A 27,626-nucleotide genomic window follows, 5' to 3' on the forward strand; every position below is an offset into this window, starting at 1 on the left:
TCTTTCAGCCAGGAGGGACCTGACCTAGTATACTCAGCCACCCTCAACACACTTCTCTTAAAACAACAGCAGGCCATCAGATGAGTTTCACAGAATGGTTTTCTGGCCACAATGTGCAGTTCTTTAAATAGCATACTTAGATTAATCTTTAGCACAGTTAAGCTCTTGTATTTCTGGACATTGTTGATAAATACATTGGAATGATTAGAAGACAGATTAAAATTAAGAAAACTTTGAAAGTCAGGTCAAAACCTTCTTTAAAACCTTCTTGCTTATCTCCTTTCGGTGTAGGTGAAGAACTTTTACATAACTTGTCAATTAGACACCATCTAAATATTAAGGTACCTGTTCGTGTTCATGTTTAGAGATATATCTAATAGCTATGAGTGACAAAACTTGTATCTAAAGAGATTTCTGAAGGCTAACAAATGTGCATTAATATTAGTATCACTGGGCACATTGCATTTCTAGTAACACTTCTCCTGGCCTGCTGTGAGGGAGGTGAGGTATTTGCTGAGGTCTGCTTACCTGTCGTATAAGATGGTAGCCTAAATTAACAACATCCACCTCCTTTTCTTGTACCACTGCCATGCGTCCTTTCTGTTTTAAAAACACAGGTAAGGTTCTGAGAAATTTTATGTGTGTGAGTCATCTCAAGGTACATTTTTAAAAGTCTCCTCAGCTGCTCTGATGAAAAACCCATAAAATTTCCAAGGCCTCCTAAGACATTAGGTCTGAGGCAGGCATTATTTCAAGAGGAAGAAGAGGATAGGGACCACAAAAAGGAGGTTAGCAGGTTTTGCCTTCTGCACAGGTCCATCCCCCTGCAAACCTTGTCACTGAGGAAGGTGGTTCAGTGGTGGTTTCAGAAGGTGGTTTAATTTTCAGAGCATTAAACTGGAGTAAATATCTACCTATTTTCTTGTCTGTGTTACATCACATGGACTAGCAGTAAAGAAGATATAGCCTTTCATTTTTGAACAACTGCAATGGATAGTGCTGCATTCAGAAGGTTATAAGTAAAATTGACTAGCTGAAATAACACAAGAGTGTCACTACAATAAAATATTGATTCACTCCCTCTGTCTCCTTATCCTTCCTTCCTTTCTAGGCCATGCTTACAAATAACAAATTAATGGGACTTCAGAGAAATGAATAACAGTCATATTTTTAGAGCAGTTAGTGGAAATTTTTTAAAGTGTACTAGATAAAATGTTTTATGAATGTTGACTTTACTGAACAACCAAGAAATTCTGCCAGGAGTGTTGTCTGTAGCTGTTAGAACAGTGTATCAAGAAAAGGTTTTAATTTTGCAGGTATGTGTCTATTATGTAAAACATAGAATATATGTTAATATTGCAATGTGGTATTAACCCAAGTATATGTTAAAGTTTAGAGACATGATGAAAATTTAAAAGTTTTGAACTTTGGAAACCATTCTTGTAAATATTTACCCCAGATGCAAGTATGTCTCGAGTATTCATAGTAATACAAGGTGTGTGCAAATTTTCTAAACAAAATTCTCAATTTCTTTTGGATAGTGACATCCTTGGGAGGAAAGAAAGAATTTAATTAAAAACATATATAGCATTGCTATTCATAAACTCATCCAGACAAAACAACTCATAAATCAAACTGGTTTTGTTTAACTCTTGCAATATGTGTAACAAACGTATACAACCCCCACCCCAAAAAATGAAAAAAAAACAAAAAAAACAAAAAAAAAAACTTTCAGAACAAAACATTACATATAGAGGTGAAACATATTTCTTGATGACTAGAAAATGAATTGAAAAGTGGAGTGAGTCTGGGACATGCTAAACCCTTTTACAAACTCAAATCAACTTCTGTGAGTAGCACTGTTCCCAAAACTGGGGCAAGTGAACTACTATCCTTTGAGGTGAAAATAGGTCAATAAATAAAAATTAGAATTTTTAAACCAGCATTAGCATTTTGAAATAAATTTACATTTTTTAGAGGGTAGATCTTTTAAAAACAAATTAAAAGCTCAATATTCCTGAACACACAAAGACAAAACAAAGCATTTCAGTCTACTGCAAAGGAAACAATCATTGTGTTTAGAACATAAGGAAGTATTTTGATTAACTGAGAGTTGGTTTTGAATTCACTGTCCAATGTACCTGACCTCCCTGTCATCCTTATGTCTCCACAACAGAATGTGTCTTCCTTCCTGTCTGAACTCTCCTGGTCTTTATGATGACCCCCACATGAAAACATTCTTATTCATGCCGCTCTAGCTCTGTCACACCGTATAGGAGAACTCATAAAGATTCATCGGGTATAAAATTAAGCTAATGGTGCAAACATGCAATTATTCACCAATTTATACAGGCAGCTGAAGCTTTCACCTGTATTTACATTTTTTGGCTAATAAGCACATACAGGTAATGTTGACTCTTGCTGAACTTTGGGAAAAATATAAGTGAATCGTCATAATATAGCTTTTTTAGGTTTAATCCATTATGATAAGTTGAAAAAAAAAAAAAAATTCCATGACAATTGGGTCAGTGTTTTGAACATCCAAATGGCAATAAGTAGAAAGTTAAATCACTTAGAACTTTTATATAGGTAACATGTAAAGGCAATCTAGCTAGACATTTAGCTGCAATAAATATCACACCTTTTCCATTTTATTTCTCAGTTGACTTTAAAACTCTCAGCTGGCAGTGCTCCTGTAATTACTAAGCAATCCACAATAAAAGTTGCAATTCTTCAAGAAGAATATGTGATAATAATACTTAATAATACGATTGTATTCTTCCTTTAAATGCAAACAGGCCTTCATTTTAAACATGGACCACTTGACAAATTTCCATAATGCATGCATCAGATATATTACAATGTACTTTGGAAAACTGCCAAGTAGTGATGCATTTAGGACTTCAAAATTAAAAAGTCAATTAATTCTGAAAATGCTATTGCAAAATAAATCTCCCATCTGTGAACATAAGGACTTCTCTAGCTCAAAGAGGTATTAGAATTATCAAGCTGCTTACATTTTAGAAGTCCATGCACCTCTTTTGGAGATTGCCACCTTTTAATCCTTTCAATTTATTAATATATGTAACTATAGAAATTAACCAAAACATAGAAATAGTTGTTGTTTTTTTTTTCATTTACTAACTAGAAAAGGGTAAAGTGTTAATACTCAGCAGTGATTTAATTTCACTGGTTTAATAGGAAATTACATCTCATTAGGAAACCTATAATTGCTACCACATGAAGTAAATTTAGTAGTTATAGAAATGGGCTTGATTTATCTTAAAGGAAAAAGATGGAACGTTACTATTAGCAGCTACAAGAGTGATCAGTGACTGTGTTAAGTTAAAGCCTTTCAGTTAGCTTTGTGTTTAGTGCTGGAAGGTGATCATACTTCACAGCATGACTATAGCAAAAATACTGATTTTTGATTAAAAATAGTATACATCCAAGTAACTCTCAAATACCTTATGCATTATAACATTGAATTGGTAATAGGATATAGATTGTTCACTATTAAAAAGTTTTTGAGTCCAATATTGTGCAACGTACTATAATTGTGCTGGAGCGAACAGACTGATAAGAAAATCAAGAGTAACTAGAGTTTTGACTGAGACAAAATATAGAGTATTACCACACTCAGGAAGTACAGGACAATGAAAATGGGAAGGGGAAGGGGAGGAGGATCATGTTACAGTAGAACACACACAAGAGAAAAGAAACACTGGAAAATCTTCAGCTACAGAAAAGTGACATACCTCCATGGGACTTGTACTTGAGCATATTAGCTGTTATATTCTTAGTTTACAGGAGACACAGGAATGAAAAGGATTTATATATTCATGACAGAGATATAGAGTACAACAGAGAGTTCAATAATACAAGAGTTCAATAATACATCTAAAAAAAAAAAAAATGAGACCACTGCCACACACAGAGATAAACACAATACTGTGAATTTCAACATCATGTTTGGACCAAAAAGATAGGAAAGGAAGTTCTATATTACTCAATGGGCACTCACAAGTCCCTTTTTCTATGTTAAGTCCTGGGTAAATTCCCAGACATCAGGAGTCTGGGGAATACTTCTGCATAGCTAAACACTAGAGCAAAGCCCAAGGCCATCTCCTGGCAGGACAGAGACAGTGGATGCCAAGTCTGTCTGAGAGTGGTGTACATGAGAAGCCTGCCGATGAGGGTTACCTCATGTTAAAAATAGCTTGAGGAAAAAAAAAATGGGGGTTTTGGAAGGGATAGATAAGGAACACGTCTGGGAGGAGGACTGAATTTCTTACGTTGTTCTTGGCTTGAGGGTTGTGAGGGGCTGTGGCTTCCATGAGAAAAGAGCTAAGAACCTGGCATATTACTTAAGATAGGGTAAGTGGCTAAATGGGGTTTTAGTCTGTAAGTAAAAAGTATTAAGATTATGAAACAAGTACTGGTAAGATCACTGAAAAAAAGAGTAGACTGTCATCATCTTCTCCAAGACAGTGCATTTCCTAAAGCATCTGACAACAGGCTCCTTCAGAGCGGATGGTCTTTGCAACTTTAAGTCACCAGTGTCTCTGAACAAGGAATTTTGTGTATGCAGATCTGACTACTCTCACATGCACATAACAAGCCAACAGTCTAAGTAAGTGTTTTGCTCAGATATGTTACAGATCTGCACCTTCATTAGATGTGTACACAATGCAAGCCTAACTTTGAGAATCTAGCCCTTTCACACTAAGCAGTTTAGTACGTCTCTTTTCACTGCCCTCCTCTGTGCCTTAGACCTACATGAAAGCAAAGAAAACATTTGGAACTGAAGTCACTAAAAATAAGTGCATTTCTACAGTTCAAGCCCATGTAAAACTACCATGTCGTTGCCTTGTGACAGCAACATAGTATGTCCTGAATGCTAGTTTTAGTGCATTTACTCTTCCAGAGCATCACATCTTTGAGTAAATGGGCTAACGCATGATGCAGTTCTGGTCTCATCACAACATGTGTAACATCTGGGAGAACTGCCACTCGTCAAGCCAGCCAGGGCCCTGCTGACAGACAAAGTGAGCATTATACTGAAATGCCATTCCTCAGCTGTTTGCAGAATTAATTTCCCTGTAGAATTTTCTAATTAGTTGGCTCTTTCCAGCCCATTCCCCACAGAGGAAACAGAAAGGAAGCAAAAGGCTAGCACCTGCTCCTAAAGCTCTGGCTGGGAAAAATAAAAATAAATAAATAAATAAAAAATTGAAGGATGACATATACAGTAAGTATTTAGGCACTAGAAAGTCTTCTATCCATGCAGCTGTGGGGATGAAGTAACTCTGTTTGAAAGCTTAATGGGGATTCTTCTGTGGGGAAGAATTTCCAGTGGCTCACATTCCAGACAGTTAACCACATTACTGAGGGGAAGAAAAAGGGATTTGTTCGAGCGTTAAGAACTGTCCTTAAAAAATAAATAAATAAATAAGAAAAAAAAAAAAAAAAAGAAGAAAAAAAAAATCCCACCCTGATCTGAAGAAAAGACAGACATATTAATTCAGGCCTGAAGATGATTTTGTATGTATCACCTATTGGTTAATTTTGATCACTTTATTTTCCATAATTTCAAACTAAAATCCATTAGATGCTGGAATGCAATGTATGATATTATCTCAGGGGTAACGAATAACACCATAGAGTTTGTTCCTAACAAAAGTGAGTCACTGGAATAAAAGAAATAACATGGTTATAGCTTTGAATTCACATGCAGTGCGTTATTGTGCAGGAAGAATACATGAGAGGTATTTCACAGAAAATAAAAGTAATAACAAAACAGTCCAAGAAAAGCAGTTTGCATTTTTGACTGCACAGGCTCTTTCACAAAACAGTTTCTGATACTGAATATAAAGGGAGATGATGGTCTACTAAGGGTAGAAAACATGATAAAAAAGCTCCCTTACTATGGCTATTAGAATAAGCCAAAATCACTTCACTACACAATTTTCACTGTCTTTTCAAATGGTAGACCTTACAAAATATGTTTGGATAAGAACGAAGGTTATAGAATAAGATTATGTGCACCATCTCACTAAATTAATTTGCTGTGTGTTTTAATCAGCACAAGGTGTGAATTAGGCCTTCAGATGAGCAAGAGTTGTCATTAATAAGCTAGAGGGTTACTTTTTGTATAGTTGCAAAACTTCTTTGAAACTTGCTTTTAACAGAACTGAAAGATGTGAATAAATGCATGTATATAGTTGTAGTAGGGGTACAGGGAACCAAAAGACTTTTTAGTTAATGCTATAATGATTTCATATACTAAGATGCAGTCTATTTCTTTATAAACTTATCAGTCTCCAGTTCAGCTTTAGAAAAACAAATGCTAGAGGGAGTGTAGGTAGGAGTAAAGGTTGTGCTAGGCCAAAAGAGAGAAAAAAAAAAAAAAAAAAAAAAAAAAGACAGTTTTGAAATAAAAGTAATGAAATAAAATGAGGAGGTGCAAGGCAAGGCTATTCTTTCTTCTAACTGACAGTGCTTGGTAACATTTTCTGTTATACTGTTTGTGGAAAATTCTTGTATGACTGGCATTTATCCTTGTCATATTAGGTGGTGGCAACATGTTTTTCTTAAAAGTCTGTAATTATTTCAAGTGGTCTTCCCCCTAGAAGCCATGTTCAGGAGGAGAATTTTAAAATTAAAAAAAAAAAAAAAGAAGTAAGCAACATTCATTTATATTCCTCGGAACTGGTACAGCTAAATTCATCTGCAGTTTTGAAAATCTCCCATGATACGTTACTCCAGCACATTAACTGCACCTGTTCTTTTTTTCTTTTCTTTCTTTTTCTTGGCCATTATTTCCCTTTCAATAACAGGTGTCTGGCTTTTTAAGAATGCATAGAATATTTTATTTCAACTGAAAAAAAAAATCAAAAAATCCTCATCCCATTATTTCCCACTTTGAAATTCAAAATAAACTGTGGAAGGAGAGAGAAAGGTTGTGTGTTTGGAAAGAAAATAAAAAGAAAAAGAAAAAGAAAAAAAAGAATGGTAACTTACAGAGAAACACAAAATGAAACAGTAAGTCTGTTTTCCACAAACGATCTAAATTAATCAATGTGTGTTTTTTTTTTCTTTGACAATATAATTTCTTAAAAGGACAACATTTCACCAAAATCATTTTGAATTGCTTCTAATTTAGAAGTAGACTTTTAATAAATATAAACATATATAGGCTGTAACAGGCAGCTGTTCACAAGAAGACTTCTATCCTCAATCACAGAACTGAGTTAAATTTAGGTTACTTGGGGATCACTCAGAAAAAGCATGCTGTTTTTTTCTTTGCAGGTAAAGTGATAGTGAATAATGATTTGAAGAAAGACAGCATTTTTCCCCAAGTAATTAAAGCTCACAATGTTTTTTTCTAAATGTGAAGTCAAGAAAACAAGCTAAGGAAACCTTGGTTGGTTTGAGGAAATAATATCTGTTTATTTATTACACAACAAAACTAAAAATATATTAAATATAGTTGTGTCAGTGACCTTTTAAAGAATGTTTGAGGTTATTATATTGCTTGTGCTCTATTTTGCCGTATATTAGTTTTGATTAGTTTACTGTAAATCTAGAAGACACAAAGAAAAAAAGTCTGTAGAAAGGAAAATAAATATTTTTTTCTTTTTTTTTTCTTCCCTTTTTTTTTTTTTCTGGGAAACCTCTAACTTGTTGTAAAGAAGAATTCTGCATCATAGTGCAGATGACTCAATCCTTCTTTCTCTCAGTTCCCAAGAAAAGCACAAAGGTCAATTTCTGTGCCTTCCCAAAAATTTGGAAAAATACCACACAGATCTGTGAAGGTAAGCACTTGACTCAAACACCACAATATTGTTTCAAGGAACCATTTCTTACTGTGAGTGCTATTTTAATGCCACGATTGTTTGTTGTTACCTATGGTTTTTGTGACAATTGTCTTGGTTAAAACTTTGACAAGTATCTATCAGCAGTGAGCACAGTATAAGCCTCAAAATATAATTTGTATGGTTTGATATAATTTGGGTGACAACTTTCAACAGCCTGGCTTTATGGCTTGCTTTCCCTTCTTCTGTCTTCACCTAGCAGATTTTATCTGCCTGCTCCAGAAGAAGCTAACAGAGATACAGTGGTACTCCACACTTTTGCTCTTTCTTTCTTGTCCTGTCCCACCTCCCCTTTTTTTTTTAATTTTTATTTTTTGCATCATCTGTTTCTCCATTGAGAGGTCTCGTATTGCTTTCCCTGAATGTGCCCAGCTGGTCTAATGTTGTTAAATGACATGTGGTCAGATCCTAAGCTCCTGAGCAGACTCACTGACCGCTTCTATTTACAACACAAGGCATAGCAGCCAGAGAGGCTAGCAGGTTGTGACATGCGTGTTAATATCACTTTACTTTTTCATATCCTTATCTCTAACACCAAATCTATGTAGCTCAGGATATGAACTGCAAATGAGAGATAAGGAACATCGTAGTGCTTATCAGGAATGATGGAATTTGAGATTCTGAGATGAAGGGTTTTTTTTGTTTTTGGGGGGGGGGGTGGATTTGGTGGTGGATTTTTTTTAATGAGAGGACTGACTGATGTTTATCAGTTGACCCCTGTTTCAGGTAATGAAGCAGTTGGCAGGGAGCTATTTATTGTGATTAGATTGAGTGAGCTGGTATTCAGATTAACTTCTGATTTCCCCAGTATTATTTGTACAAATTCTTTACTACTCTGGATAATTCTCCACTTCATGGTTTAGGAAGTGGAACTGACATCCTCTTGGATCACCACTACCAGCTCACCATCTTTTCTTACGTGAGACAACATCATGGTCATAGATTAACACAGCCTCTAACTATTTTTTTTTCAGCAGTAAAATTAAACTCTTGTGCAATTTGGTTTTCTGTAACCAAATAGCAATAATGCACAGCTTGACCATCTAAGAAAGATTTATGGTATTGAGAGTAATCAGGATATTACTTCTAACCACTGTTTCTGTGGCTAAGACAACTTCTGTCTTCTCTCAGAAATTGGATGTTTCTCTAACCAAAGTGGTCTTCAATCCTTACATGTGCTGAGAGTCCCAAAAGCTCCCCTGCTCTGGCTGGAAGAAGTTATAAATATTCTTTCCTTCTCTCTCCATAGCTAAGCTCATGGCCTGCAATATCACTGCGTCTCTTTCCTCTTTCACAAGTAACCTGTTCTCACTGTTCTGTCTCAATTCTCTGCTACAGAAGATATTTTCAGCGATCCATCAGAGGGGCAGATTCACAACCAGTTTTCCAAATGCTGCCTAATTGCAACTACAAGCACAAGCACAACAGATCCTGAAACTACAGATGAAATTTTCTGTACAACAACTAATGAGTTATCACACATGTAAACTAGGATTTCTTCTATACCAGTGAACACATTTTCATTGATATTTCCACCCTGAGTATGAAACCTCATATTTCACATATCTGTGTAGCAGACCAGGTTGGGTTCCCATGAATGGGTCACACTATGTTTTTTTAATGTTATTCAATCTTCTACAGGCTGATGTCCAAACCAAGCAACGAAAATAAAACATGGCTTCCTTCCCCGAGATGGTTTCATAGCCCAGCTCTCCAGCTTTCTCTCCTACCACAAACATGCAACACAATTGTGCAACAGCCTAGGAAGGAATGGTGAGATCAGAGCCGTGACTGCAGACATCCTGACATGGGGATCTGGCAGCTATTCAACACAAACACAATTAGAAGACTTACCCTTGCGTGAAGTATTTGCTTTCTTGATAGTCACCAGTCTTAACCTCTAGGAATGCTTACAAATCAGATAGCGTTCCTTGAGGAGGCCGAGCCTTTTCAAGCTCGTCTGTCTTGCTTTAGCCAAGACAGACATAAAGAAGAAAAATTCCACTGCATCATGCAACTTCTCCAAGTGAAAGCACTACAGAGGACAGAAGAGTTGTGGTCTCAAATCTCTGCCAAGGATTCAAGAACCAAAGATCACGTTACTTGTTTCTCTCTCCCTCCATTATGATCAGCAGGAAAAAAATAACAGCATAACAGACGAACCTTGATATTCACACCAAACATGAAAGTAGGGGACTCCCTAATTCCTGCTCATTGGCTTTATGTTACGGGAGGCTTCTCTGGCAATGGTGATACCATAGAATGATGCATTTGGCTTTGCATATCTTAGGAAACTTGGAGGATGTGTGCATCTGTGCAGCTCTTCGTGACTTTGTTCATGCTTTTAGAAAATGTAGCCTATTGTACGTGTGTGTTATCCAACCTACAATAAATTCTAAGGTATGACAACAGCAGTATTTTCATTGGTTTATTCCAAATAGTGATCAACTGGGGGGTTTTCACATAGATTATAAAACCTTAACAAAGACACTAACAGCCAACCTTATGTAAAATAACTGCTAGCAAATAAGTCAAATGTCCATCTGGGACAGCAGTTACAAAGGGAAATTCTTGTTCTGAAATGCCCAAGGAGTAATATTATTCTCACCTCAAGCTGTGCTGGTGACACAAAAGAACTGGACAGAAGTAATACCCAACCTTAGGAGTGTAACGCAACAGTACTGAGGAGAAAGTTACTTAGTGGGATTTCCAAATGATGCAATGCAAAGTGCCACGGGTACTGCAATTTACAGAGACACTTAATGGAGCAACTTAGCCAAGCCAAGCAGACCACCACACAAAGTGTATACTGCTGGATTCCTATGTAATTTAGTTCATCCTAGATATCTCTATATAGCAGAATTTCCTCACAGAAAAATTTGCAATCTATCTTATTGATATAACATGAAGCAAAATAATAATAAAAGAAAATGGTAGGGATAGGTCCCATGTGGAAATATTGGACTGAACTTAGAGCTCCTGAACTGTATGACCTGCCCAAACTAACCCATCACCTCAGTGCACAAGCACTTATTCAAGAAACAACACTGAATTGTTTTACGCCCTTGAACAGCAGCTTAACATCTGCAGAAGGCAAAGTTGTGCATTTTAGCTTCCTTCCCAAGGGATAAGATGCACTCTTCCATTGTTAGTAACTTTCAAATAGCAACTATTTGAAAAGCAGCAGAGTGCCAAAATATCAGATATCTCAATCCAGTCAGAACAAGATGCTCCCAAAAACATTTCTAACACTATGAAATTTCCTCCTCTCCTCAAATATCCAGGGAATTTCTTTGCATAATACAAGCAGAATAACAATAATGTCTCTGCCTGATATTAATGGTCATAGAGTTCAAGTAAAAGAGCTGCCTCATGTTATTAGGGTGCACATGAAACAACCAGGTTATGCTCAAGAGACAGACTGACTATCATAGTGTTGGTATTAAAGCAGTGGCACTAAGCGAGCAAATACAGCAAACACAACTTATTTCTGGGGTAGCTCTGTTGACATCTGCAGACCTACCCAAGCTAGGCAGTCATCCCAAAATAAAAAATTGGCAACCAAGTATGAGTGGTTTCTGGTCTTGACTTCTTGTAACTCCACTAAAGAAGCACAATATAAATCTGCAACTCTGTATCCGGGCAACAATTGAAATAAATCAAGAAAATGCTTGCAGTCATTCTGGATGAAAGAAAAAAAAAAAAAAAAAAAAAAAAAAAAACAGGAAAGAAAAAAGAAAGAGATTTCAAAATCTATCAGTGCTTATAAACAAGGATGTTACTTTCCCCTTTCTTATCCAGAACCACCCTTAATTGAAAGGATCAGTATCTAAAGCAACTGGTGCTGTCCTGTGCATGAATCCCCTTTGCACCTCTTCCTTCTTATTTCTTCAGTGTTTTTATTAACATTAGTGACTTATCTAAGTATTAGAATGTTTGGCTGCTTGGAAGCTTATCAACAGCAAATTTTATGGGCTGTTTAGTGATGGAAACAGGAGGAGTTGGAGCTTTCCCTCCCCTACTCCCTCGATATGGAAGTCTTCAAGAAGCTGTGGAATGTGCTCTCTGGTATTTTTGGTATCTTTAAAGTGTCAAGAGTGCAGAATTTCTCTTGTCAGTTGTCACAGAGTGACTCACAATTAGAGCCATCTGCTCTGCATTCACCTCCCCAGGGGCACCGCTCATTTTTCACCAACTTCCTGTTGTTGACAGCACAGTTCCTCCCTGTATCACTCTCCACCAGCACCCATACTCCTCACAGACATTGCAACAGGCTTAAACAGATTTCCCTTGGGAAAGCCTTTAGGTTTGTTTTGCTAGTGGTTGGGGAAAACATAGCCTGTTGAGAAAACTCTGAAGGCGGAGGCTGAGTTTCTAAAGGAACTCAACAAATTCCATTTATTTCTTTTTTTTACAGGAAGACTCCATTGTTTTCAGACCTCCTTCAAAAATCTCAGCATTTCCCTAGCTCCACTTTTATTTCAAGCAGCAGAGAAGCTTGAAAAAGGAAACATTATTTGTGCTAAGTCCTTCTAAATAACACATGGAAGTGGACAACCAACACTATCTAAACACTAGGCAAACATTTTATCAAATACTAGAAATAATTTTGAATAACAAAAATCTGATGGGAAACACACTGCCTTCCATTTTCCCTCCATCCAATTAAAAATAAAAACCAAAAACCGACTTTTCACACCAAATGCTTGTGCTGAGTGAGGCTAACTACCCCATGCACAGCCCCATGCTGATGCAGCTACACAATTGCTGGGCTTCATGTCCGGACCACATAGAAATACCACCTACACTGAGTATGCCTAGCTGACCTCAGGTAGAACTGTATGTTGCAGATCTACCCATAGCATTTTGTCTTTAAACCCCCGTGGGCTGGAAGGTTTGTTGCTTAGGCTCTGATTGATAGTAACTGCAAGTGCTGGTCACCTATATAAGCAACTATTTGAGTGACAGTAGCATTTTTACCCTTTCAAGACTTCCTACACTAAGGGCTAGATCCATTTAAGCCCTCAGAAGGCTACCAATTCAGGGAAATAATAACTAATCTTTCAAGGGCCACTCTCTTGGACACGTACACAAGGCTGAAACTGTAAGCTCCCACGCAGTGAACGGAAAGAATGAATGGACATCTCAAAAAAGGAATGAAAACAGGCAACTGGTTAGGCATCACCTGTCACTCTTTGCCCAACTGAGTTAATAGAAAAACAAATTTGAGATTCTGCTTTCCATGGGAACTCAGTTTTCCTGATACTATCCACAGTCCTGCAAGAGCATAAGGTCTTAGATATCATCAAATACTGTAATCATTCTTCCTTGTTAGGCCTGGCTTTGATCATGTTCCTCTCTTTTATGTCTACTGCATAAGGAGTAGCCTAACAGAAAACTCAAAAAATCATTGTAGTATAAAAAACAACTCCCACAATAGACCACAAATTGTATGCCCAGAACACTTTTGGCTGAGTCCTTCGGGCAGGTCCTGGGCCCTGTGCCTGACCTGACACTGGTGATAACCTCTAACATCTGTCATGCCCATAAACTGAATAAACTGATGTCATCTTATTTTGCACTACATCCTAGCAATAAAGATTAGTTGCATAACTTCACTGTGATTTGCTGGAATCTTTCCAGAACTAGTGGTTGGCTTCTCCAAGGAACAGGCTCTCTTATATATTCACACCCCTCTGAACACAAGTTTAGCAGACTTCAGATCATGATGCATCTGCATTCATTCAGTCACATCACGTCAATATGATGCACAGAAGCCTTTCATTTGCTTTCTAAATCAGGATAGCATAACAGCTGAAATATTTCTCACTGACCCTGTTCTTCAACACTAAACTGAACTTTTCTTCATTATTTCAACATTCTCTTTACCAGGATTCTATTTAAGGCCAGCACAATTTGGGCCCTGGATCCACACTGCTTAAATTATTCAAAAAATATGAATCCTTGCCAGTTTAATCAAGAAAATATGTTCTAAAGAGAGATAAAACACATCCTCCATTTAAAAACACATTTCCAAAAAGCAACTCTAAACTCATCTCATAAAACTGTTATGAAATCCCTAGGTCCTCCAAACATGAGGACGAGAACTCTCTGCAGACTAGAATATTAGTTCATATTTGTCGGGTAATCTAGTAAACCCAGACAGGGAGAAATTGGAAAGAGAAAAATGAAGGATTCTATCAGTGCTTCCTCAGATTGCTCATCTAGCGTGTGCCCCAGACTTATCTATACTGAAAGTTTTCAGTGTTTCACAGCTGAATCACCACTCAAAATCAGCATTCACTGAGGCTATGAAAACCTTGATTGTAAAAGATCTCTGCTTGCAGGATCAATTTCAGAACTGCCTCTAAATGCATTTGCCACTCAGTACTTATGGTTCTGATAGACTGATATGCAGTCCTGTAGCATATTATTTTTACAAATGACATACCTGTTTATCTGGCCACTTATTAAACACAAGCCTCCTGGCCTGAAGGACCCTTTCTGGTAACTGGTAAGTATAGACAGATATCCAGTCTCTTGTGGTTTAACATACAGTGCAAAACAAGGGCAGGTATTTTCCAAAATCCTCCCTGTTAAACTTTCTTGTTCTCCTTTCCAGTTCTTCCACTGTGATAACATTCTCCTCACTTAACTGTCTGAAGGTGGACTTGCATCGACTGGGAAAGATGTTCTGCCATTTGCAAGGCTACCAGAATTGGATATGACAGTCTATCCCCCAAACTTTATTCTTACTATCTGTGTTTCCATTTCCTGTTCATTACTTGAGATACACTTGTATTTTCAGTCCATTCACTGTAGTAATGTCCAAATGCTTTAATTATGGAACCATAATCAAAGCTTCACTAAAAGCTAAATAGGTTTTTCTTCACAAATAAAGTTATGTTTGCACCCGAGGTCATACCTGCCAGAACTTGAGAGTTTTAAAAGTAACATCCAGTCATAAAGACTAAGACATCCTTTGAAATTTAATGGAAATGCACTCAGTTAATAGTGTGTTGTAGAAGGGCAAAATGGTAATAAGGTTGATTAAAAAAGTAAAATTATACTGAAGGACCTCTCTTTTCAAGTAGAAACTTTAATGTCTGAGAACTATTGTGACTGAAGGAATCTGGTTTTGCTCTGAAAACCTCAAGCATTACGTCACAGATAGACCTGAGGCCTAGCATTTTAATAATTAATTTCATAAAAGATCCCAAGAGCAATAGAAAGGTCACAAAAGCTATTCCAATCCATGGGCAGTTAAGCAGGAGAATGCTTCAATGCCCTTTAGCCTTTGAGTGTGCTGCAGGACAGGGGAGTTTGGTGCTAAATGACAAATTGAGTTAGAAATATTTGAGCCATAAACCATAGTAAATCTTTTAGCACTTGAAACACCATGTGACACTCCAAACTGAGAGCAAATGAAGTGTTAGTCTATGCATGTTTAAAATGCATGGAGGCTGTGTTTACTGGATTATCCATTTCTTAACTATGTCTCCTTTAGGAGTCTGCAAGCTGATGTCCAAAGTCCCACCAAAGGAGACCTTTTACAGAATGGTCCTCTAGCATGGTTTAAAAAAAAAAAAATCAAATGCATCTAACTGAAAGCAAAATTATTTAGGTTGCAAAGTCAAGCACAGCCAAATTAGGAAGTGACAGATTTATGTGTGCCTGCATAACCTCTACTCAGCCCTCTTGTAGGTCCTGTGCCCTGAGTGAGCAGAGGTCCTTTGGAAAAAATAGTATGTGATTATACAATTAAAGACTATATCTTAGCATAGAAAGGGGCTAAATTAAGGTTCTGCTGGCAGCTATAAACATGACATTTCCTAACATTTAAGTTCTGGTCTTTGCAACATTAGCACAGAATTTCTAGCAGGTGACATCTTTGGATGGTTTTTATATATAGGTAAAAACTAATTCTAGTGTGATTCCCTAGCTGTTTCTATGACAGAACAGCTTTCTAGTTACCTGAACTGAAGAATGATTAAGAGTCACCTGGAAAAGGATGCTCTTCCTAAAATGGGAAGAACTGCTATGGCCTTGTAGTAGGGTCAACAGAAACTTGGTTCTTCATCCTTTGTTTCCTGGACAGTGCTGAAGCCAATATGGAAATGACAATACTGAAACAAATACTCCTGCAGCCATGATCTGAATCATACCACACACATTCTTCTTGTTGTGTTAATTATTCAAGTAATAAAGTCCCCAGACTCAATTCAACAGCAATTGTTTCATCCTACTCAATTTTGAATCCCTGCTCAGAGTTTCTTAGGAAGATTCATTTTGTCAGGAACCTTACAGATTACTACCGCAAACCTCCTGATCAATATTATAACACACTTCCAGGAAGAAGAAGGTCTGAGGAAGCTGGCACTAACACTGCTGTCACTTCTTCAGAGCAAATCCTTCTAGGCCTGTTCTGTTCTGACACGACTCTTTCACAAGCGAGGAGAGCACAAGCATTTCTGCTGCTTCATTCACCAACAACCTTCTTGCTCCTCTGCTAAAAGTACACAGCGGAAGCCAGAATAAACTTTGAACTCAGTTTAGGTCAATGTACTTCTTGCTATTTTAATCTTTCTCTTCTTTGTTTTATGGATTCAGTCAAGGAAATTAAATATTAAAAAAGCATGTTAGTGCAATGCTAGCTGAGCCTGTAAAAGTGCCAAATTGATGAATGAAAAGTTACTATAAAGTTGGCCACACTGTACAAGTCTATGAATGTATAAAGTCATCACCCTTCAGAATAACAGGAATAGAATAGAATTCTATCCTTCTAGAACTTTAGTCCTTATTTTGCACATGTGGCATTTTTGGTTGAAAATTTAGCACAAACTCTGTATAAAAAAAAAAACATGCTTCCTGCTCTAGCTCTTAAATGCCAAGCAATTTCTAACCAGGAATAAATATTTATAGATAATATATATAGATCTTAAATACTTTAAAAAATAAAGGGGAGAGGGGAAGATGGGGGAGGGTCCAGATTGTGAAATATTTCCATAACAAAAGTAACTCCAAAACACCTTGGATCTCCAAAATATTGTGTGCTCCAAAACACTGGCAAACAGTATAGGTGCAATTAGGACACTGTTGTCTTGACAACATTATGCAGGAAATGAAAGACTTCTGAAATAGAATAGTAGCACTATTCTTTTAATTCAGAATTACTCAAGAATCTCAGGACTGTCACTCAAAATGAACCAGCCAAATATCTATCAAGATGAACAATACCTTACTTTGAGAATACAATGTTAAATCCAAAAGATATTCTCCACTGAGGGAAAACAAGAAAAAGGGAAAAATAAAAAATAAAAAGTTATAAAAGTTGTAGAAACTATTCTGGATGTTCTTTTTAATATATAATTACCACAGTGAAAAAAGAAGATCCTGGGGTCTGTCACCTGTCACCCTTACCCAGAGGGGCAGTCAACCTTTCTGATTGGTTTCAGTTGGCTTCACATCTGTCTGTATCGTCTTGTGTTGCTAAATGGAAAGGGAATTAAGGAAGGTTTAGGACTAACAACTGAACTTTGCAGAACAGCAAATCCAGCATCAGGTCTGTTACCAAACTAATCCTTACAGGACAGAAAAATATCCTGTCAACGAGGACCAGATGGAAGAACGGCAATAAGGACTGTACAGCAGATCTCAGAAGAAGTTATCACAAACTATTCTGTACAGCACAAAGCAGACAGGAAGCTCTAGAAGCCTCTGGGCTGAGATGAAAAATTTATAAGGAAGAGACCACTTTTGGGTGCAAACCAGTACCAAGCTGGCTCCCACACAAGAAGACATTTAGTTGTGGCAGTGCAATGCTGCACTGTGGTGAGCAGATCTGATGAAAAAGAAGCACTGGCTGCCATTTGAGGAGCAAGAACTTCATTCTGCTAAAGAACAGCTTGTGAAAAGGTAGAGTTATCAGCTATGGGGTGTGCAACATGCCCAGCAGGAACTTGAGAGAGAAGTCCTCAATTTTGAGCATGCTTTCACTTCAAAAGATCTCACTTGAATGCAAGGATATATGCTGGCAGCAGCAGGCTCCTTTGAGGTATCTTTCCCCTCCCTTCTAGACATATTTACCTAAGAAATTTCACTAACAGAAAAGAATGAGTGAAAGGGAATATTCAGATACATGACAGAAACAGGGTTTATTGTTATTTTTTTCTCAGCCAGCACTTTGTTTTCTTTTACTCAAAGTGACAGTCATAAAAAGCTATTGTAGCTGAAGCCCACTAAGAAACAAACCACACTTCTTGCAATGCAGAGGGTAGGAACCATTATGTTGTTAGTGTGCCATTTGGAAATCATGCAATGCATCCACTTACTCCTCTATTAAATTAAAGCATTTCCTGTAGCAATCTAGGCCGGATAAAGAAAATAGGTGCTATTATAAAAGCCTTGTTTGACTGGCCTTTTTTTCTGCAAGCCATTAGAAAATGGTAGCTTATACATTTGAATTGCAGGACCTTTTACCTCCCATCCATTACCAACATGACATAAATGCGAAGGGCTGCCCCTGAAGCCAGAAAAATCCCTGCAGAAATACAAGTTGTAAATGAGACAAGGATTTGTCTGCAATGCTTTCCCAAGTTATGTATTCCCTGCACTGCAGGTTCCTATCTCTCTGGCTAGTCACTCTGTTTTTCAGTCTTTGCTCTTCCTGTGAGACCCTCCCGGGTGTCTGCTCCTCCCTGCATTCGATAAGGAGATTATCTGGAATGGAAGTAGACAAGCACAGGTGGTCAGGCCACCTGCTATAATCTATTCAGTGTTTTTGGACAGTATAAGATGGCTTGGATTCAAATTTTTATTTCTCTCTTTCTTTTTTTTTTTTAAGCTAACATTAGCTTTCAATTAATTTATGCAGGGGTCTGAGAAGAATTATCACTATTCCATTGGCTCTGGAAAAGCAATTTGCTAGAGTATTGTACCCATGACAACAGGTTCTGTCTCTGCATTATTTCCAAACCTCTGGCAGGCCCAACAAAAGTGCAAACCAAAAGCTCTTTTAAAGGTTCATTCCCTATCTCTCTTTCCCTTGACTGCCTGACAGCTCCACATGCTTAATTACCTGCCTGCTCCTGCCAGTTCCCAAATGTTATGTGGCCATGCACAGTGTAAAGGAATATCTCACTTCTCCATTTGACTGTATTGCAGTCAGGCATAGTCTCAGCCTCAAAGGGCATCTGCGTTAGTGATCTACTGTGGCAGAAGGTTTCTTTTTAGTACCCATTTGCCTACCACCTATACTTGTGTTTTCTGGCATCTTCTCAAGTTCACTACTCGTGCAAAGCTGTTTGCCTTGTGTTGGTAGGGTGAAGTTGCACACGTGGGCATTAGCTGTTTGCCGCCAGTGCAGACACCAGTCCTCCATCACCTCACTGTCTACACATGCATCATACCTGCCGGGTACTGGCAACTGGTGCAAATTTCATTGCCTATGGAGACACAATATATGCATAAAGTCCGGCACGCATAACAGGCTACAGTGCAGAAGAGTAAATTACAAACATACATGTCAAACAGTGAGATTAAAAAATAGAAGGGTCAGGTTTTGGTCAGGTTCTTGTTTACTCTAAAAATAACAATAGTAATAATACAAAAAAAAAGCAGTGTTGGTTCAAAAGGAGTCACATTTTCCATGAACCTCACTTGTATAGCAAGACTCAGTCAGATATTCTCGGTTTAGCCCAAGAGGGAAGGGAAAAAATCATTAATTGCATGAAAATCTACAAAAGATGGCTGAGAACCAAATGTAAATTGTGCTTCATAGAGTTGGAGTCTACATTTGAATCAGCCGGAATAACCTGAATCCCAGAAACTACACTGACAAGGAATATGGAACAGACAAATATGTTTAAGAGCCATTCCGCAGTTTGCAGCCAGGGTAAACAAATATTTCCTCAGCTTATTCCATGTTCAGCTTCTATAATCATGGGAGCACTTTTTCTATATTCAGCAGAGACATTTATGCCAGATTTTAACATATATCAAGAAAGTTTTGGTTAAACATATCTGAATAACTTTTGCTTAAAGTAAGATTGGGTTTCCTTGTCATGCATATCAAGCCTACTGCAGGAAACACTAACAAACCCTGAGGTCATTTTATGGTATGCATCTATGGGAGCACAACTAGTAGCAACGAATGCAAAACAAGCCTTTCAGGTGCACTTGTCATGAGTGCTCTTTGGGGTCTAGCAGTTAACAAAGAGCAACAGTTTTATAAAGTCACTTGAGAAGCTGAAGATGGAGTATTTATTCCAGAGCTGATATATAATGTTAGACAACTCGCTTTTCATCTCAGTATTTGTTTCATCCCTGCACAAACTAGGGATAAGTTTGTTTTCTTCTGTCGGCTTTGAAAGAAAATGCCTTGTCATATCATTATTCATTACTGAACATTGCTTCATTTGCATTTATATATGATATCCCTCTGTTTCTTGAGGTGGTATTTTGCAACATATAAAGTCAGATGCATACAGTGTTTCACTTATGTTGTACATATAACTTTTCCTGGGATCCTACAATTTGCCCCCAGAATTTACTTAACCCTTAGCTCTTAAGATGACAGAAAATTGGACTCAGCAAGCCAACACTGTAGACCTAACTGAAAATACATCTTTAGAGTATACCAATGATACAAAGGTTTACCTGTGGTTATGAAGGGAATGTACACGGACTCTTTCACAAAGAAACACTGTGTATGCCATTCTCCTCAAGAGCATGTCTTTTATACCTTCAGTACCTACAGGAGTGATCAGGAATGCACAGAGTTTGCATTCCTTCAGATACACTATCTGAAAGTGTTGCCCTTTGTTTGCTTTCCTTCTGTTTTGTTCTACTAGCCCTTCATTGTAAAAGAGACCTGTTTATACATTCCATTTTTCTTGGTCTTCTTGGCACCTTGCAGTCAAACACTACTCCAGATTGATCCCTTGATTTACAATGTAGTGGAAGTACAGTCTATGTAAGTTTTAGGAACAGACAAAAAAGCATGCTCGCCATCTGATGATTTCATTTCTAGCTTTCCACCACCTTTTGTTATTTCAGGGTATTTTTTCCTGGTGGGAACAGGCACATTCAGCTGCTGTTTTCATGATGAAAGTCTGTGTGGAAGCATTTCCCTGGTTTTTGGTGGCTTTTTTTTTTTTTTTTTTTTTTCCAGACATGTCTTTCAGCATGTTTCCAAAGGCTTGGAATCAGCACATTGTGTTGTGACATGTGCATACTTGACATTGCTTTGTTCTCTGACTTCCTTTTGCTTGCAATCTTTAGGAAGTTATTTCACAATTAGCAAGGAATTTTGAGTCGATGTTATTGCAGACCCAGCATATTGTCCTCTGCCATCTGCAAAGAAGAAAGCATGGAAGAGCAAGAGGGAAGAAAGTAATTTTAGTGTTTTTAACTGGTTGAAACACATAGCATTCTAGCTCCAATTCACTGCTCAGAGAATCATAGCTGTGGCTGCAGCCATTGGAGGAAAAGAGTTTTGGTATTACTACAAACATCTGTAACTAAAGGAAAAGCTAGAGCATTACAGCAACTGTCCTTAGTTTTGACATATTTTTTCTCTGTTGTGCTCCAGCTTTGGAATTCTCTCATTATAGAATAAAAGTGAAAAGGTACCAGTTTTCCTGAGAAATGTATCCAGAATTAACTTTTTCTTCTCAGCTTGGCCTCTTTATGTAAATGAAGGCTGTTCGTGTAGTCTTTAAACAGAGCTGATATAAAGTAAGTATCAGGTCTTATTTGGTCTCAGTGGCAAATATATTCATTTTTAGCTGACTTTTTGAAACGCAAATCTTATGGTGTTATTTTTCTTGCTGAATTTTAGACTACCAGCCTACTGGAGCCCAGACCAGACATCAATTTGTTTTGAATTGCTTCCCTGTCTGGCAACCACAGCTGAAGAAAGAGAGGAATGGCCCCATCTTGGGAATGAGAGGACATCTTGAAAGCTGTTTCAGAAAAACTTTGAAAGGAAAGCCCTGCTTTCCTACATTCCAGTCCAGTACCACATAACTGTGCCCCTTGTACATCAGGTGGGACTTGGGGTCTATGTAGGGTCTATTCTTCCAACATAGAATGTCCCCTGCCCAGGCAGTTTCCTGCAGGGGCTCGATCTATTGCCTCTGTGAAAAACTGTGGTCCTAACAGAGGCTGGAAGGTGCCATAGGTGTCTATCTATACTTCACATAGCAATACTGAGAACACCATTAACATGGTAAAGGTACTGAAATTCTTACCATCATGCTACAAGAGTAAGAGTATCACTAAAAAACTGCAGCATAAGGCAAGCAATCCTAAGTATATACCTAGGTTCATATAAAAGAGACCTTCTTAACCTGTAACTCTTTCTGCAGCTAGCTTATTTCTGATACAAATTTTGTTATACCTGCAAAAGCCCTGAAGAACTAGCCTGATGTACAGAGATATAGACGTCTACAAACCTCACTGACTCCCAAAATTAGACTCTCACTATTAAGTGCCTGAATGTGGAAAGGAGTCGGAGACATATGCCGTGATAAGCTTCTTGCTCTTTAGTGAGACATCTCATACATCATGGTGTAAAGCACATATGCTGGACCTTGCTGAACATTAGCTCATTCTGGATGTAAACACTCAAGTTCTAATATTTTGGCATTACTGAGTAGTAGATGAGTGATTCGTAACAGCATCAACCAGGAAAATTTAGTTTATCCATTTTGGGTGAGGTAGTATCCATTTTGGGTGAGGTAGTATTCTAGTCAGTATTTTGAGAATATTTCTCTTTACGTGCCATAGAATACACATTATATATAATTCAAAACACTTTTTTTTTTTTTTTTTTTTTTGTTCAGGAAGCCTTATATTCCTGTTGAAATGGAGAGAGTCTTCCTTAAATTAAGTGAAAGTGTAGTGAAACTACTGCTTCAGGCTTCAAGAACAGACTTAAGGAAACACTTTTTTCTTTTCTTTTCTTTTTTTTTTTTTTTTTTACAGATACCTATGGGAGCTCAATGCGTCAGTAATGAGTCTCTGACTTCACTGTGCTAAAGTCATGTCTCTATCTACTCCCCTAAAAAATATGTCTTGAGTATGTCTACACAGTGCATTGGAGCATAATAGAGACACCCAAATAAACAGCAGCTAAAATAACTACTGAACTGGATGCCATAAGAGTCTTGGCTTTGAACAGAAACACCAAGTCCATCAGGGTAGCAGCAAGTCCCAAATACTGAGTGATTATTCAAATACTGAGCAAGACAAAACAATTTAGATCCCAAACTTTATAATGCTGCCTAATCTCTTTCATTGTGAGCTCTCCCAATGAAATCTGTATTTCAGATTTCAGTAGTAGAGGGCAAGCACATCTGAAAGTCTGTACAAGAATCACTTGCAGTGCAACAAGGAACAAAATCTAAAAGTATATATTTGCCAGAAACACAGTGATAATAATGGGTATAACTAAAGCAGAAGGGAAGGAGATTATGGTGTAAAATATAACACAAGAAAAAAATAATCAACAACAATAAAACTCTTCCTTAAAAAATAAGGCTTTTTTAATATTGGAGATTTGGGGGATTGCTTGTTTATAGCAATAATTTCCCATGACTAGTTTTCATAACTCCATAATCTAAGGATTACAATGTATGGAGCAGAAAATGAACCAGAGCAAAGAGTAAATTGTCTCTACCTTGCAAACTTGTTTTCAGTCATTCAGTAAATGTTTTCTATCACTGGAATTTTCCTCCAATGCAAAAGACATTCTGGCTCCCCACTCATTATAGTCGTCCTAATTGGAAGTTAGTATAATGTCCTTTCCTGCATGGAGAACACCGGACAATTCCTTATATATTAAATAATTCCTTTGGTAACACAGTTTCCACATGCAGACATCCAAATTGATATGCTAGTATAGCAAGTAACTGCACATAGCCACAGATAGATTCAAAATATTCCTCTAAAAACTGCTCAGTTTATTTATTTCTTTTTTAACAGAATATATCAGAATAATCTATCATTTTTCAGCACTGGTGTCATTTATTAGTGTTATCTTAGTTGTACTACTTTCCTTGTCACATCATAAGTTAACCTTTCCTAATCACTACCCTGGACATTTACCAGGCTTTCCCTGGGGATATGTTTAACTAGAGACACGATTTTCCTGTTATTATGTACTCCAGGGCTCTGAAAGCTCATGTTGATTCTAGTCAGAGACTGTAAATAAATCCATGTGAGTCTGATGCTGGGGAACTTAACGCATTAAGTAGATATGTGCCGAGTTTAAATGAACTCCATAGGCTGCAGAGTGGTAAGAGCCCGATCCTTGAAGAACCCTGCCATTTACTGAACAATGGAAGTCCTCTCTTTTGGAAGCTTAATAGAAATAGTTTAATGTCTGCCTCCTTTCTCCAAACACCCAGTAGTCATCACTCCCTAGACCCACTTCATTGGCTGGGCAAAGCACTGTGGTGCTGTGAAGGACCATAAACAACTGCTGCATAATCCCCTTCAAATCTGCACTGGGCTTAAATTAGGCACTGAAATATCTGCACAACCTAAACGTTTTCCCTATCAGCAGTTTTGTATGTCCCTTCTCTGCCACTTGCCATGCGCGTGGGTTAAACGAGTGTGGGACATTCTCCTAAAGCTGCAACCAGATGCTTAATCCTGACACCAACAAGCAACAAAATGGTAGTCAGAAATCCTGGAAAACGAAAAGCTCATTTGGAAACCACTATAAGGAAGCACTTACTTTACAGAGAAGTAATTAATGTGATAGACCATTACAATTCAGTACAAAACTAGAACAATACCTTGAAGACCAAATGGCCTGGTTAAAAAAAACAAACAAAACAAAACAAAAAACAGACAAACAACCAAACAGTAATCGCCAGTTTTCATTAGCAGACATACTGACAGAACAAGTTGACCATACATCATCTACACTCTGAGGGATATTTTTCTGCCTTAACAGGGCAAGTTATTGCCAATACATCTAAAAAAAAAAAAGTTTTCTGAGTATAGGAGGGGATCCAACAAGAGACGTCCAGCTGTGCTGAATTAAAGCACTCCACTTAAAACATCCCATCAATCACAGAGCAGGAGAGTGTTGACGTTATTTGTATGAAATGTAAGAGTGCTATTACTCACCTGCAATTAAAAAGAATAGTTTGATTTGGTTTCTTGCCGAGAGTTATGTGAATATTTTCCCTTTTGCCAGGTTATGAATTTTGCCAGCTTCCATAATCTGAAGGTAGCATTCCAGGTTCTGACTAAATCATGAACAATGACACGATACAAGTCAGAAAATTTTGGAGGGAAAATCATTATTTTTCTGAAACCTAAATTATAAAACCATTTTATATATCTTTTATATATCTATATTCTCTGGAATAGGCTGGTCTGCAATGTCAAGAAAACACAATTTTAATTGGCACACTTGTTGGCACAGTTGACAAGAGTCCAAGATCTGTATGGAGACTGAATTATTCCATCCTCCCTAGATTTGGACCCTCAAGGCATGGATTAAGATGAGACACTAATGGGGCAGCATGCAAAAGCTTGTATTACTGAGACAGATCTCCATGGATAAAAAGAAATAGGAACCTTCAAACTTACAATTCTAAATGAGAACAAAGCTACAGATAAGGGAAAGGGGTCAGACAAGGATCTAAGCAAAGATTGGTAATGTAATGAAAGCATCAGAGCCATCTAGAGGGGATTTTGGCTAGATTACATCTTCCAACATTAGGAACAAGAAGTCCACAAGGCTCTGAGTGCAGGTTTATACCATGTCTGGCAACGTGAAACATTTCACGTGCGTTAAATGTGAATGCAATTTAAAAGACAGAAGACAAGCAGAGGCAAGTAAAGAGAATTATTCTGAAGATGAAAACTCTTTGGGTAAATGCATTTGATTCTTTTTTTTTTTTTTCAGCTTCAAAATTACAGTTTTCTACATATTATAGCAACTCTTCTTTTTAGCTGACATTGAGCATGTCTCCTAATAAATTACTAGAATTTCACAACATTCATCAGGGTAAGCCCAAATAAAAACTTCAGGGCATCAAGAAATCTTTTTTTCACTCCCAGAAACATTTGCCTGATGATTTCCCTCACAACAAAGAAAAAAAAAATAAAATACTCACAAGAATAGAAAACATAATGTGAGAGGAGCACCTGTAAAGACATCTTAGAACAATGTGTTGATTCAGCTCACAGGGGCATCAAAGTCAGTGAGCCAGGACTGGAGCCCTTAGCCCTGGGTATAAATTTCAGCTGCATCTTAGTGCTGTATTAGACAGTCATCCGGGTGTCCATATGCACACCTTTGGTTTCTGAAGGAAGAAAGTCAAGTTCGTGAGCCCAAAGGAAGCTGCAACATGCTTCAGTGAGGCCCCTGTCTGAAGTCTTTGGAAGATCCCACACAGCACTGACCTAACACAAGCAAATATAGCCAAGAAACACGATCCATGTGTTGCAAAAACAGGCCTTTTTACTACCCACTGGAGGAAAAAAAAAATACATTATACTGTGTTCGTTTGTGAAAATATATCTCAGAAAAGAAGGTATGCTGCCCCCTGAGCTTTCTAGCCCCATTTTCTCTTCAACACATGGCTGAATTCTCATGCAGAGCAATTGCCTGGAGGCCTTATTTCTATAGAGCTTACACCATGTTATAATGCAGGGAAAGGTTATCAAAAATGCTAGCAGGAAGTGCACATAAACAGTTCCCTTTGTTGCATCACTCAATTCTTCCCCAAGGTATTCTGGGTCTTTCAGTCTCAATTACAAGAAACCATTTAAATTCTTTATTCATAGAGTTGATACTAAAAAGCAATGACTAGTCAGTATCTTACAAAACACATGTATTTTTTTCATGCAAATCTTTATATATCAGTTCCTTTTCTTTTGTTTTTTTTACCAATTTCCTGAACTTCTTGAGGATGCTTGAGGGGTTAGATAACACAAAATAACCTGTCTTCTCGTAGAAGAAAGAGACAGAATGATTTGAAACTAGCTTATCTTAGGGTCATATCCTGTCATTGATTTTTTCAGTGCTCCCTATTGATTTCAGAGGTGAGTTCCACATGCAGATCAATACCAGGATATGCTCTTTATTTATTAGTATACTTCTGGTTATTTCACTCTACACTAATGCCTCAAAACATATGGAGCTAATTATGGCATTCAACATTAGTTTGGCCTTTTTTGTCTTTAGAGGAGAGTTAAGTCTTAATTCGGTCAACAGAATAATTTGAAAGGGTTGTTTGGTGACTTCTTGGTCATTGGTCCTTTAAAGATCCTGTGACATATATTTCAGGGCAGGACTGAAGTACCATAGCAGAGACACATGGATAAGCATGTCCTTTGACTAGCCAGTAGTTGCACACTAGCACTGGGACAAGGTTCCCAGTAGCAGTTTCAGGCAGTGTTCTGACAATGAGAAACTCCCTGCATTGAGCCATGGGTCTGATTCTTCTGATCTAGTCTAATATTTTAAAGACTGCATGTACTAAAGGGATACATGTTGGGCACTTAGGTGAAAGTTCACCTACTATAAATTTCTGAATGCCATCAATACATTTTACTTAAGGGGTCTGGAAGAACCCTTGAGGAGCTGCAATTTTCAAATAAATGGTTCCAGAGTTTTTACCTTCTAGGGCTTGGAGCCCCAGGTGATTCAGGAAAAAAAAAAAAAAAAAAAAAAAAAAAAGTCAGTATGTATTTACAAACTAGCCACCTAGCCACCACGAC

General features: G+C 37.6%; 2 long non-coding RNA genes across 2 annotated transcripts; both read right to left on the bottom strand.

Annotated features, from left to right (window-relative positions):
- Positions 1-9,185: 9,185 nt before the first annotated feature.
- On the bottom strand, positions 9,186-9,835 carry LOC118167154. Its single transcript, XR_004750974.1, has 2 exons — positions 9,732-9,835; positions 9,186-9,637 (listed from the first exon to the last, which is right to left on the bottom strand). It is a non-coding gene; the product is annotated as an uncharacterized LOC118167154 (long non-coding RNA).
- An 8,870-nt stretch (positions 9,836-18,705) lies between these two features.
- On the bottom strand, positions 18,706-25,176 carry LOC118167156. The gene is made up of 2 exons (XR_004750976.1): positions 25,020-25,176; positions 18,706-21,230 (listed from the first exon to the last, which is right to left on the bottom strand). It is a non-coding gene; the product is annotated as an uncharacterized LOC118167156 (long non-coding RNA).
- Positions 25,177-27,626: the final 2,450 nt, after the last annotated feature.

Source organism: Oxyura jamaicensis, chromosome 4 (genome assembly GCF_011077185.1).
Source record: "Oxyura jamaicensis isolate SHBP4307 breed ruddy duck chromosome 4, BPBGC_Ojam_1.0, whole genome shotgun sequence".
NCBI lineage: Eukaryota > Metazoa > Chordata > Aves > Anseriformes > Anatidae > Oxyura > Oxyura jamaicensis.